At 44.5% G+C, this 11,571-nt stretch overlaps 1 long non-coding RNA gene across 1 annotated transcript; it reads right to left on the reverse strand.

Moving 5' to 3' along the window:
• Nucleotides 1-6,738: 6,738 nt before the first annotated feature.
• On the reverse strand, nucleotides 6,739-9,907 carry LOC138789715 (uncharacterized). The gene is made up of 3 exons (XR_011362768.1): nucleotides 9,827-9,907; nucleotides 8,629-8,694; nucleotides 6,739-6,964 (listed from the first exon to the last, which is right to left on the reverse strand). It is a non-coding gene; the product is annotated as an uncharacterized lncRNA (long non-coding RNA).
• Between the last annotated feature and the right edge of the window lie 1,664 nt (nucleotides 9,908-11,571).

Genomic DNA, 11,571 nt, shown 5'->3' on the forward strand with positions numbered 1-11,571 from the left:
CGACCGCGACTGATCAGTTCCGGGGAGTGGGGGGTTGGCCGGGATTATGCCAGGCCCCGGCTGATGAGTTGGGAGGGGGGGGTCCGGCCGTGGCTGATGCTGTGTGGGGAGAAGGGGGCAGGTGTCCGATGCAGGTACCTGATGTGGGTACAGGGGTTTGGGGGTGTCAGGACACTGGGAGCCTGCTGCTGATGAGATGGGGGCAGCGGCTGGTGGCTTCAAGTGCTGTATTTGGTCCAGCAGGGGTCCTGTGACTTCTGGGTTAGCTGTTATTGGTTAGCTAACCCAGCCACAGATCACCTGACCCCGTCTCAGACTGAAGAGGATTTCTTCATCTGAGAGGGAGAATCTGCGTGGCAATTTGAGGAACCGTGCAAAAACGAAAATAGAAGCATATTACAGAATGCAGGTAAATATGCTTCTTTTACTAAACAATAAAAAGTTTTGAGGGGAATACCCCTTAAAAGATAAAATATGTAAAAAAAAAAAAAAAAAAAAAAACACTAAAACTGCATTGACAGCTGCAAGTGTGAATCTAGTATTCAAGGACGGATAAGAACTGTCAGGTCAAAAGTACACTACTTCAATGCTGCAGCTGAGAACATTCACAATTAGGCCAGTGAACCTTTGTTTGGAAAACTATGCCTGACATTATGTGCCTGCTCAAAAACGACTTGTATAAAGCACAGAAAGACATGGATTTCATACTGGTTTTTGCAAAAAGACTTCCAATTCATTCAACTTCTGACCCTTTTCTATCTTAGCCCTTATTTCACATAGACTTGAATTAATCTATTTCTACAAGTTTTCTATATATTGGTTCCTTATTAAAGGTCCAGTACTAGATCTTCTTGATCTTCTGTAAAGGTATGTTCACACTGAGTAAAACAGGTAGAATTCTGCCGCGGAATCCCGCCTGTCTCAGTGTCCCATAGCTTGTCTATAGGAGAACGCACGCTCCTCCGCTGCCCCGGCTCTCTGCAGGCTTGGACTGACCCACAGGGGAGCAGGGGCATTCCCCGGTGGGCCCTACCCCTTGGTGGGCCCCTGGCAGGAGGTGGGACTCCCTGTCTGACACTTTCTGCCAGAGAATAAAAACATATTCTATGCTATACAAGCACAGACAAATATATTAAGGGTGCGTTCCCACCTACAGGATCCTCAGCAGATCCGCAGCAGATTTGATGGTGCAGATTTAATGCTGTGTTCAGTTATTTAAATGAAATCTGTTGCAGATCCGCAGCATATTTTCTGCTGCGGATCTGGTAAGTGTGAACGTACCCTTAAGGTACCATGTGTCTTCTTGACCTAACAGCATCTAACAGTGTCAGCAGTTTGGAACACGCATTACAGCTGACAGAAGTCTCGTAACAATTAACAGGCAGGGGAGTGCGGGAAGATAATAAAGAAACTATACTCACCAGTCCCTGTGCCCCTGCACTGCTCTCTTCCACAGCCGCTGAAAGTCATTTTCGGTAAATTTTAACCAGATTCAGTTAGTGACTGCCTTCATTAAGGGAGATCTTCGGGGGCACCGGGACGGGTAACTATATTTTCTTTATTATGTTTCTGCACCCCCCTACCTACCTGAGATTTGTTAGTTTCATGGGACTTCTCCTTTCAAGAAACCTAAGTGGCACATTATGCTGTTTGCATAGAGTGACTGACAAGTTACTAGCAGTGAGCCAGCATCGTTGGTCACATACACAGCTCTGTGCAAAGTTGCTATAGTAATGTGAAAGGTTTGGTACTTGGTATATCTGGTGTAAGTAAGGTGGGCCCAAGAATCAAATTCCCAGGTGGGCCCAAGGTACCCCAGTCTGACACTGGCTGGGCCGATGCTCCCCCTAAAATCCATAGGATAGGGGATAACAAGCTAAAAAATGTTTTCCTTCAAATCAACAGGTGTCAGAAAGTTATATAGATTTGTAATTTACTTCTATTAAAACCCCTCAAGCCTTCCAGTACTTACCAGCTGCTGTTTGTGCTGCAGAAAGTGGTGTATTCTTTCCAGTGTGACACATTGCTCTATGCTGCCACCTCTGTCCATGTCAGGAACTTACTTTGGACAGTTCCTGACATGGACAGAGGTGGCAGCAGAGATCACTGTGTCAGACTAGAAAGAATACACCACTTCAAATTTCAAATTACAAATTTCTGGCACCAAGTTTTTTTTTTATTATTTTTTTATGGAGTACCCCATTAATACTGTGGACTATTTTACTTTTAAACAACTTGACAACCCCTTTCGTACAGTCAATTCCGTTTTCCAGTGATTAACCAATGGGGTGATCACTGATTTCCTATGAAAGTATGGGAAATATTTTACATGGCACACGCACTGCTTGTCTCTACTCTGGGGGATTTCCAGGTAGGGATCCCCTTCTTCTCTATTCATTTCAGCAGCTTGATGTATAATACTCTTTGGCAGCCCTTTCCACATACAATTACAGTCTCCTTCATGTAAACAAATCCGTCGTATATAAACGTATACCAGTGGGTTCTAAACTGAGTGACAGGACATGCTGGGAATTGTAGTGTATAGACATTTCTGTGAACTACAAGTGTCCCTCCAAAAAGATGGGAGATATGGAGGTAGGGCTGACTGCAAAGCATTATGGGGAAGCTTGGTGTCATGTGTTTTCAGTCATCATCATTATTAGCTTTACAGCAATGGAGCAGCTTTATCATACGGCCACAGACAAAGCATGGGCTGATTCGCCTATAGCAACCAATCACAGCTCACCTTTTATATCTTAACAAGCTCTTATAAAATTGAAGCTGAGCTTTGATTGGTTGCTATGGGCAAGTCAGACTGTCTAAGTTGCACATGGCAACCAATCACAGTTCAGCTTTTATTTTGCCAGAGTAATTTGAGAAACGAAAGCTGAGCTGTGATTGGTTGCTATGGGCCACATCAAACCATATTATTTAGTGGTCTTAGTGTGGCCTAACCATAAGCTGTTTGCTTGGTCACAAGTGTGTTTAATGACCTATGCTGTAAAGTGCATTGCTAGTCATTAATGGGTTAATGCTTCAGATATGTTTACCGGCAGTAACCATGGTAACCGTGCACTGTGATGACAAGCGCTTATGTCATAAAGAAGGTTCCATAAAGCAATGCACCCCGCCCTGATCAGTGCCATCTTGGATGCGCCAGAGGACCTTGAGCTTGACTACTTTACTGCTCCCTACCCTTGATGTAATTTGGAGGTTCTAGCAGGGGAAAAGGGGTGGTCTGCTTTAGACTACGCTCTCATCGAGTCTACACCTAGAAAAGATACATCCGCCTGCCTAGCCATCAATAAGGTGACAGATATTGCAGCCAGATCTCTCTCAGATCCACTATATTATATTTATAGTATGATATTACCCTCTAAGCCCAGAGGAGGGGCAACTCTCCAGCCATGGCTCCCTCGAGGTTTCCCCCACAGGGGTTTTTTCCTCGCCTGAGTGCTGGAGAGTGACTCTTCGTGAGTCGGGGGTCTGCCTTTTTTTAGTGTCATGTAATTTTAAATAAAATTGGCACCCTTTGACACCTGATTACAATGTGTTGTGTCTTTATTTTGTGTCTTTGGTTGAACTTCTTATTCTTGGGAGTTAGGGATCCGTCACATATTGCAGTGATAGAGCTGGACATCGGCCTGCTACGTGATCTATCACCTGCACAATAAGCGCAAGTAGGATGGAGCATGTATTTGCGTATCCCTGGATTAAAGGGGCACTCAAATCTTGAAGAAAAAAAAACATGCATCACAAGGTTTATACCTATATCTGCAAGGCTGCAAGGTCAAAGGGTAGCACATTATTGCAACATGGACACCACCATAACTATACATCATAGTGTATATACACAACCCAGTGGCTCTTGTGTGTGTGTGGGCAGCATCAGGGGCAAGGTGAAGTATTGCACCCCCACACACATACATCCAGGTGTGGCCTAGGTAGCCCCCCCCCCCCCCCTGCAAAATCCGGAGGATACACAATGGAAAGTGCAGCTCCGGCCACACTCTGCATTGTGTGCTATGGTGAATTGGGATGCCGGCGCACACGGATTTCACAGCATATTTTATGTAAAAAAAATAGGTAAAAAATGTAGGTGACAAAATGCAAGAGCTATGGCCTTTTAAACATGAGGAGGGCTTGGTCCTTAAGGGGTTAAGGAAGCGCTACAAGGGCACGAGGACGGGTATGTATACTTTTGCTATTATATTCCCACACCCCCCTGCCTGCCTGAGATTTGTTAGTTTCATGGGACTTCTCCTTTCAAGATACTTATGTGGCACGTTATGCTATTTGCATAGAGTGAGTGACAAGTTAGTAGCAGTGAGCTAGCATCGTTGGTCACATACAGTGTCGGACTGGCCCACCAGAGGATCCTCCGGTGGGCCCCCAGCTCAGAACTTGCAGTAACACTGACTGACATGTCATTTCTCACTGGTTCTTTATTGGTGGGCCCCAGGATAATTTCCTCTGGCATGCCCCAGGTATCTTAGTCCAACACTGGTCACATACACAGTGCTGTGCAAAGTCGCTATAGTAATGTGAAAGATATGACGCTGGTTATATCTGGTGTAAGTAGTATGGGCCCCAAGAATTAAATTCCCTGGTGGGCCCAAGGTACCCCAGTCCGACACTGGCTCTCTGCTCAAAGAAGTGACATGTGACTCCTGTAAGTGGAGAGCGGTGGCAGCAGAGGAGCATGCGTTCTCCTATACAGAAGCAGTGTCGCACTGAGGCAGATGATAGTCCACCTGTTTTACTCAGTGTGAACATACCCTAAAGTAGCATTTAGCAAAGAGGAGCTGCAGGTAATGGAGAAAGTAAATGTGCTGTATGAAATAAATGACTTGAAAACATCAATCAGCAATGCCAAGTCATTCTTTCAGAACAGTATAATGTTATATTTTTATTTTAACTGATTGCACTCACTAATTCCTGCAAAGATGACCCAAGTTAATTCCATATGTATTATGGGATAATTCGTATCCCTTTTTTAAACTACCAGTAGTTGAGGAAAGATACTGACAAAGCATGTCCTCTGCCATATTGCTGTACCATAATACATAGCAAATAAACTTGGATCACCTTTTCAGGAAATAGTGAGTGCCAGGGCTTCTTTTTTTTTTTTTGCATTTTTATAGGGATTTATCCCTCTACATACATCAATTTCCTCAAGCAGAATGCAGACTAACCATTTCTACAATACCTTAGGATAAGGACCAAGCATAAGTGCTCTAGTATATTTCATACTATAACCCACTGTTAGAGGATGTGCACACTATGGAACCCGGGTGGATCACCCGCCACGGATTCCGCAGCTCAGCCCCACTCGCGGCCGTGTGCATCTCCCCCGGTCCCGTAAACTTTATTCTATGGTTGGGCAGATTCCGCCATCCGCCTAAAGAATGAACAGGTTCATTCTTTTGGTAAATGGTGGAATCTGCCTGTGCATAGAATGGAGTCTATGGCACAGTCTATGGAGATGTGCACGGCCGCAAGCATGGCGAGCGGGGGTGGTCCATCCGGGTTTCGTAGTGTGCACATTCTCTTAGAGGAGAATCCTCTATAGAGGATTACAAAAGAAAGTGGTACATGCCAAAGAATTGATAAACGCACATATGTAATCCAAATGTAGCATCATATTGGCACAATATTTAGAATTGCAACAAAAGGAAAAGCCAAAACAAGGTAACAATTTATGGATTTTATATGCTTTTCTTTATAGGGTTAGAACAAATGTAAAAAAAACTTAGTAAAAATATTAGGTTTTAGATTAAAACCCCTTTGGAATTTCCTACAAAACCTAACACCTATGAATGATAGTGGTTTTACTCATTGTTGTTATTTTTCATTTTTGGCAAAACATTAGAACATAGTTCTTTCTTCACTTTGGGTGAAACTTCCATCCACAGCTCAGTTCACACTTTTTATTCATCTTCAGAACTTCCCTACATAAATATTTGTAGACCAATATAATACTCGGTTCTGTGTGGCCTGGGAAAGCAGTGGTTTATATCGATGTTATTCTACCATTATGTAATGTTTGTGTGTTTAGTGTTGTTCCACAGTGCTTCAAGGTAAAATATTGGCCTAGATTTTTAACTAACTGGGAGGGTATGGTTTACCTAACAAACCTGTTCCCCAAATAATAGATTTACCCATGTCCATATTCTTTTTGGTTCTCTGATCAAGGTGTTTTAGCCTTCACTGCTACTGCCAAGATGCCACTGCCCCATATCTTGAAGCTATAATTTACCGCTATGTAGTCTCCCAATACTGATTTCACAGCTACTGTAGAGTAAAGTTGTTTTGTGGCTCAGGGATCATTCTTCAAATGTCTAAATCTGTGTCTGAGTAAAATATGTCTTTTTAACATATACTGTGCTTTTAGCACATGTAAGTGTTAATATATTTCTTTTTACTACCACCATTAGTGAGTTGTATGTACAAAGGATACATGGAACCTTGGTCACATGGCCTTTCCTTGGGCCAGCTTCTGTTAGAAAAGTGTTCTGAGGGAGGAGTCTCTCAAGTTGAACATTTGTTCTTAGGTTAGAACCAATCATTGCAACTAAATCCAACCATTTTTCACAGTAGATCATTTTAGTCACAGTCCTGGTTAACCAAGGATAGAATAAGAGGGGTAGGTATAGTCAAGATGGAGTCTGTTCTGCTAAGCAAGATATCCAAGCCCTTACTTTGCCAGTAAATCTACATCCATTCTGTTGTCTATAACCTATAGCTGTATGCATGTTTTCCAGGCGATCCTTGGACTGTCTCCATGGAGCTTTTGGGATCCAAAAGTTGAGCGTTCTCTTTTGTACAAAGCTTAACACAGCATGCTTCGCTCATCTCTAATCATGATTAAATGAATAGCAGTTATTGAAGAAATATTTATGTACGTTTTCTTTGCTTCCATAAAAGTAGAGACTCCATCTTTATGAGTATGCTTGTCATGGTCCTTAAAGAAAACAAACATAGGATTCTCATTAATAGCAGTGGGATCTTTAAAGCGACTCTGTACTCAGAATCTGACCCACCCCCAAACTGCTTGTACTTTTGGATAGCTGCTTTTAATCCAAGATCTGTCCTGGGGTCCATTCGGCAGGTGATGCAGTTATTGTCCTAAAAAACAACTTTTAGGTTACAAACCCACTTGCCGGATCTGCAGCGAGTCTCCTTGCTGCGTTTTTGCAGCGAGACTCGCTGCAAATCCTGGCCCTATACTTTCAATAGCAGAGAAACTCGCAGCAGGGATGTACATCCCTGCTGCGATTTTGTCTGCAGCCCGCCCCATTAACCCCCCGGTCGCCGGACATTATACATTACCGGGTCCCCGTTCCTGCTTGCTTCTGGGCTCCCGGCGTCTTCACGGCCCGCCCGGCCAATCAGTGCGCTGCGGCGGGGCAGCGCACTGATTGGCCGGGCGGAACGTGCCGGGAGCCGCTGAAGCAAGCAGGAGTCGGGATCAGGTAATGTATATCGCCCCCAGCCCCCGGCCGCACGATCGCCCCCAGCCCCGCAGCCCCCGACCGCACGATCGCCCGCAGCCCCCGACCTCAAGATCGCCCCCAGCATCGCAGCCCCCGGCCGCACGATCGCCCCCAGCGGGCGATCGTGCAGCCGGGGGCTGCGGGCGATCATGCGGCCGGGGGCTGCGGAGCTGCGGGCGATCGTGCGGCCGGGGGCTGGGGGGCTGCAGGCGATCGTGCGGCCGGGGGCTGCGGGGCTGGAGGCGATCGTGCGGCCGGGGGCTGCGGGGTGATCGGGGCTGCAGGGGGGCGGGCAGGATATACATTACCAGGTCCCCGCTCCTGCTTGCTTCGGCGGCTCCCGGCACGTTCCGCCCGGCCAATCAGTGCGCTGCCCCACCGCAGCGCACTGATTGGCCGAGCGGGCCGTGAAGACACCGGGAGCCCCGAAGCAAGCAGGAACGGGGACCCGGTAATGTATAATGTCCGGCGGCCAGGGGGGTTAATGGGGCGGGCTGCAGACAAAATCGCAGCAGGGATGTACATCCCTGCTGCGAGTTTCTCTGCTATTGAAAGTATAGGGCCAGGATCTGCAGCGAGTCTCGCTGCAAAAACGCAGCAAGGAGACTCGCTGCAGATCTGGCAAGTGGGTTTGTAACCTTAAACTTGCAGCCCTGTGTCAAATTGGCGTGGCCTAGAGTGTATGCCCTAGGATTGCACTGCCTCTCCTATTCCTCACCTGTCTAAACATTGCACAGGTGCCCTAAAGATCCAGCACATGTGCAGTGTTCACACAGATGAGGAATAGGAGAAATCCTGCCTGGGGCATTCCTTATGGTGAAGAAGGTAGGGAGGAGGGACAGAGAGGTGGTGCAAGCCTAGGATATAGACACTCTAGGCCACACCAATTTGACACAGGGCTGCAAGTTTAAAAGTTGCTTTTAGGAAAATAACTGCATCACCTGCCGAATGGATACCAGATCTTGGATTAAAAGCAGCTATCCAAAGGTACAAGCGGTTTGAGGGGGCAGATTGTGGGTACAAAGTCGCTTTAAGATCTCAAAGAAGAAAGGAAAACAGATAACAAGGGCACCAGTGCCTCATGTAATACCGTAGGGCTGGATGGATAAAAGTGAAAAAGTAATGTGCTCACCTTGTAGCCACTTGGGCTAGTAGCATATCACCTCTACTGGGGTATGGATCCTGGGAGGGTTCCCAACTGGAGAAACAGGCAAACGGTCAGGTCAGAGACACTTCTTAATGGGATGCTCCCAGCAAGTTGGCCCATATAAGCAACACAAAGGTAAAAATGGTAAACAATGGAGGTATGAAGGTCCCAGCTTTGCCCCTGACAACATCCAAATCTTCAATGTATAGGTAAATAAACAAGCAATTTAATAAAGGAAGCACAGGGTTAACATTGCGGGAGAAACTCTTCCTTCCTCAGAACAAATGTGCATGTCTCATTTAATGTGTAGAATTTTTCTACACATCAATAAAATAGTTGATTTAAAAGTTAACAAGTACTGTGCATACAGGTAGGTATTCTAAAAAAAAAAACAGAACTTGTGCAGTCACTAATAGTTACTAGGCATCAGACTTCTGTCTGAGCCACTGTCTTGTCCAGCATTCAGTGTGCCTCCCTGTGCCCAATATCAGATATCTGGAAGGAGAGTACACCTGGCTAAGATGCGTTGTCCTTGCATACACTCTTTGTAGAGTTCTCTAATAGATTACTGTTGGGGCCTTTCCACTAGCAGGGCATTCCTTGACCATCTTATCTTTCAGGGACCCTTCTAACAAAAGAGGACACAGCAGAACAACACAGCATAATGTAGTGCACACAAGCACTTAGCGTCCAAAGTGATTTTTAACGATTTTAACGACTAATGATAAACGATCACAAATGTGATTGTTTATCGTTAACTTAAAATTGTTCACCATATTACACAGATAGTCGTTAGTTATGATCGTTATGATCATTACTATGTGCACTATGTGCACTTAGACTTAACAATTAGTAAACACATATGGAATTACAGTGAACAATCAGCGAACGGTTAACAGTGATTTTAGGGTTAGATCTAAATCAACAATCAACAACACACGGACGATTTTTTGATCGTTATCTGCAATTACACAGGACGATTATCATTTAAATTTGAACGATATAGCGATTTTCCGCACAATAATCGTTCTGTGTAATAGGGCCCTCATTCTACTGGAGTACCTTTAGAGGTTGCATAGGCGTGAATGACCTCATATGGGGATCCAAACCATTAAACTCCATACTGTCATGTGAAGTAAAAGGCAAGGAGTGCAAAGTAACAAAATGATAATGTTATACTTACACAAACTAAACTTCTTATGTTTTCTTAGGGCTCTGAATTCCAGGAATTTCCTGCCTGTAAAACGCTTGCCCTCTCTAGCCTTCAATTACACAAAAAAAACCTAATATAGTATCTGTACTATGCAAATAAGAAATTAATTTCACTACAAAGGATGTGAGGGGGCTACAAATTGTAATAGGTGGAAATAAGGAGGAATATCTTAACTGCTGGTGAATTTGCTCCTAAAAAATACACTTATGATTACATTTTTAATTATTTTAATATTTACATTTTTTTAAATGAATAAATTAAAGAATTTGGCTAGACCTTACCAGACAACAGTACTTAAAGTATAGAGACATTAAATGATAGAGCCAAGGGAAAAGTACAAATGTAACCAGTGCCAACTTTATCCACCCAAAAACAGGTGAATTTAGATTTTGAGCCCTATTGGGGACAGGGAGCAATAATTGGCAACAAAAACTAAGTGATGCGGAATCTTTGTGCGCTATCCAAATAAAAGCATTATTATTATTATTATCTATCACAAACCATGCTACTAGCTACTGGCTCTCAGTATAGTGTGCTTTGGTCTCTTATGTAATGTCTATGGCATGGTAATTTCCATATTTTATTAGCATAGATAGCCATGAAAAGTGGAGCAGAGACAGTATGCTAGGGATACTTCATGCATCTCTGGCTTACTGTTAATAGCTTCCTCGGGCCAGGTGCTCTATATTGCTGGGGCATGGTAAGCCAGCATTGGTTTACTCAGCGCAGGCTTACCTACTACTGCATAATGTCATTGCAGCTTCCTTGGCAAAAGCAAAAAGGACACCAGATTTTGGCACACAACCCACCTTCACAGGGATCATGTGGCAATGTTTGATGCACCTTCAGCCTTTTGCACAGTAAACACTGTACTTGGTATTATTAGGCTGGAAAGGGATAAAATAAATGGCCCTTGTGACCTTGGCAGTATTTGGGCTGTTGCTTGGTTTTGAAAAAATGGTGGGACCACGTGCTTATAAAAAACAAAAATAAAAGCATGGATTCCATTTTTTTAGATAACCGGTCAGGTATAATGTCAAGCCCACCATGGGCCCAGAAAGGATTGTTTGCATCGGACTACTAAAAATGTCACTTGCATGATGCCAACGTTAACAGAATCTAAAGCAGTTTTAACTGTAGTAAGTGCAGGGAAAATGCACTATAGGTGCATTTCCCATAATAAGTGTTGTAGACATGTCACTGGAAAAGTGTTTGAGGGGTTGTACATCCCACCTAGGTTGCTACGCAGTGTGAGATGGTAAGTCCAGGATGGATCTGTTGCTCAGCAGTGTTATGCTGCTGAGTTATTATTTATTGTTGCCAGGCCTCAATTTACATGGAATGGCAGGTAGGTTTGGTAGTGGGACCTGTCATTCCCTCCCCCCGATCCAGTTTGGATTTTGTGATCAGGTGAGATCTGACCCTAATGAGCCTGAGAAGGTAAAAGCTCTGCAGAGCCTGCAGGTGGTTGCTTTCAGCCAGGAGTGAACAGCCTGTGTGTGTGTTGGAGGAAGCTGTGGATGCAGCCACTGCTGGAGCTAAAATACACCCTGCGATACCCAGGCGAAAGATGCTGTGTTATATAGTGTCAGATAGGTGAGAGAACCTGTTAGTTAGCGCCCAGACGGGCAAGACCTTTTTGTTTGGTTTATACTGAAAAGCACGGTGTTGCCGTATTTCTGTTTGCTGGACTGTTTATGCTACAAATAAACGCC

The sequence above is a fragment of the Dendropsophus ebraccatus genome, chromosome 4 (assembly GCF_027789765.1).
Source record: "Dendropsophus ebraccatus isolate aDenEbr1 chromosome 4, aDenEbr1.pat, whole genome shotgun sequence".
Classification (NCBI taxonomy): Eukaryota; Metazoa; Chordata; class Amphibia; order Anura; family Hylidae; genus Dendropsophus; species Dendropsophus ebraccatus.